Source organism: Gossypium raimondii, chromosome 1, assembly GCF_025698545.1.
Source record: "Gossypium raimondii isolate GPD5lz chromosome 1, ASM2569854v1, whole genome shotgun sequence".
Taxonomy (NCBI): Eukaryota; Viridiplantae; Streptophyta; class Magnoliopsida; order Malvales; family Malvaceae; genus Gossypium; species Gossypium raimondii.
Genome location: NC_068565.1, coordinates 15166425 through 15169387, shown reverse-complemented (window position 1 = coordinate 15169387; position 2963 = coordinate 15166425). Strand labels below are relative to the sequence as shown.

Here is a 2963-nt window from a genome sequence, read left to right as displayed (position 1 = left end):
GTTGAATCTTTCAACTTTGCCATGTATTTGGCCAGCCAAGTGAGTCTCTTTGGCTGATGGAATTTGCTATTTTTAGCAGCCACAATCAGCTATAAAAGCCACCCTTGCTGATCGTTCAATTCATCCCTCATATTCTCATTCTCTCTTCTCCTCTCTCACTTTCTCTCAGCTTTTCCTTTCCATTTTCCCTTTTGTTTAAGTGCCGATTTCTTCTCTTAGGAAAGAGGTCCTCATCAGCCATTGTCGAGCAGCAATTAAAGTGTTCATAAGCCACCATAATAACCGAGGACAACAGGAAACGAAGAACGGAGCAATCAGTCAAGCCACGGAGAAACACCGGATTTGCTTCTTGTTCCCTATCTCTTTAAATTACGTTGTTGTTTTGACAAACATGTTTATGAATATTTATGCTATTGAAATGGCTATTTTAATCAATCTAGCTTGAATTTAATCCGTGTTAGGTTGATTATATTTTGCCTGTTTGAATTATTGAAATTGTGTTTGTGTTGTTATATGCCTCGGTAAGATACTTGATTAAGTAAAATCATGCCTAAGTTATTCTTGCAGTATTAATTGTTAGATAACTAATGAATTAATTATTAAATCATATTAAAATTGTAATTAATCGACACAATACTTAATCAGTGCATGTTTATTCTTCTAAGGTAGCTGAAGTTAATTTAGCATTGGATTTGGATATACATATGCCTTGCATAACTTATAAGATTATTGTGATTAAACTGTTTCAAGGTAGAAATACTTTGTTACGTCACTTGATCTTTTATATGCTTGTGAAGATTGATTAATCACTTAGATTGACTTTGAAAAATGTTCAAGAGATTGATTAATTTAATAAGTATGTATGAGCAGTAGTTAGCAAATTACCGAGTTGTCGTGAATTTTTTCGTAGCAGTATAAACATAAGTTTAAAAATTCTAAGTTAAAAGAATGTAATTAGTCCAACACAATTATATCATCTTGATTAAACCTTATTTGAAATCGTGCATTAGAACTTTTTATTTTTAATTTTTTTACTTAGTTTTTAACCCATAGTTTTAATCATCTTTAAACCAAAATATTTTTCCTCACCAAAGTGTTTTAATATTAATTTCATAAATATTCCTTTTTACAGTCCCTCTGGGTACGATAACTCGACATTTACTTGTCACTTTATTACTTGTTGCGATTGTGTACACTTGCACATTTTCATCATTCCAAGTTTTTGGTGCCGTTGCCGGGGACTATTTTTAAAAAAAAGCCATTATTTATGAATCTGTTTTTACATTTTGGTTTATTTATTTTCCTATTTAAATATTTACTTACTTAATCTTTCTGTGATTATTTCAGGTGTTTATGAGTATTGACCAGATTATCGACTTACTCCCTGTGGACCCTGAAATAAAACGAACCTTTCGACAGCGACAAAGACAAGCGAACCAGAGAAGGACCAAAGAAATAACCTTTGAGAATATGAATAAAGGAAACGGAGCAAACCTTGCTCAGAATCCTACCCTTATTGCCGATATAGGGATAGAGCTTTACGACAGTATGACGTGCCAGTATTTAAATTGTCTTAATCCGAGTATTAAAAGACCCGAAATCGAGGCACAATAATTCGAGTTGAAGCCAGTCATGTTCCAGATGTTTCAGACTGTGGGCCAATTCAGTGGAATGCCTATTGAACATCCTCATCTTCACTTAAGACTATTTATGGAAGTGAGCGATTCTTTCAAGTTAGCCGGAGTACCCGAAGATGCATTACGACTGAAGCTGTTCCCATATTCGCTAAGGGATAGAGCTCGTGCCTGGTTGAACTTATTGCCACCGAACTCCATTTTTACATGGCAAAAGTTAGCTGAGAGATTCCTCATGAAGTATTTCCCGCCGAGCAAAAATGCCAAGTTGAGGAATGATATCACTACCTTCCAAAAAATGGATGATGAGTCCCTGTATGAGGCATGGGAATGGTACAAAGATTTATTACGAAAGTGCCCTCATCATGAAATCCCACATTGCATTCAACTTGAGACATTTTATAATGGTCTCAACGTTCACACAAGGATGGTAATGGATGCCTTTGCTAATGGTGCTCTCCTTTCTAAGTCTTATAATGAGGCTTACGAAATTATTGAGAGGATTGCCAATAACAATTATCAATGGCCAACCAATCGAGCAGCGTCAGGAAGACGGGTCGCTGGAATACATGAAGTGGACGCTTTCACTTCACTCACATTTCAGGTATCTTCAATATTCTCAATGCTTAAGAATCTTACCACTAATGAGTCTAACAATTTTGCAGATCAACCATCTAACCAATTTGATAATATAGCCTGTGTGTATTGTGAGGAAGGACATTTGTTTGAAGAATGTCTATCGAACCCCGAATCCGTATATTACATGAGTAACCAAGACCAAAACCGAGGAAGGTAAGGACTGCAATCCAACTATTATAACTCATCGTGGCGAAATCACCCGAATTTTTCCTAAAGTAACCAAGAGGCTGGAACCAGTAACACTTATGCCCAACCTAGACCAACTCAGCTGCCTAGTTTCCCCCAACAAGTTCAGAAACCAACCTAAGTGGAACCATTCAATAGTTTAGAGAATCTATTGAAGGTATACATGGCAAAAAACGACGCCACTATAAGGTATTTGGAGAATCAAGTGGGCTAGCTTGCTACTATACTCAGGAATTGACCACAAGGTGCTCTACTTAGTGACACGAAGAATCCAAGAAATCTGGGGAAGGAACATTGTAAAGCGTTGACATTGAGGAGCAAAAAGACAGTAGAGCTCAACACTGTCGAAGTTGAAAAGGAGCCAGCTGATGTTCAAGATTCAGAAGAAGTTCAACCAAGTGTTGAAATTTCAGTTTCACCAGAATCAGAATCTGTAAAACCCGATAAAGTAACCTCAGGACCAGCTAATTCTGATCAACTAACAACGTCGTTAGATGCAGAATT

General features: G+C 36.5%; 1 non-coding gene across 1 annotated transcript; it reads right to left on the bottom strand.

The window, feature by feature from the left end:
• Positions 1 to 1899: 1899 nt before the first annotated feature.
• On the bottom strand, positions 1900 to 2006 carry LOC128033560 (small nucleolar RNA R71). Its single transcript, XR_008189565.1, has one exon. It is a non-coding gene; the product is annotated as a small nucleolar RNA R71 (small nucleolar RNA).
• Positions 2007 to 2963: the final 957 nt, after the last annotated feature.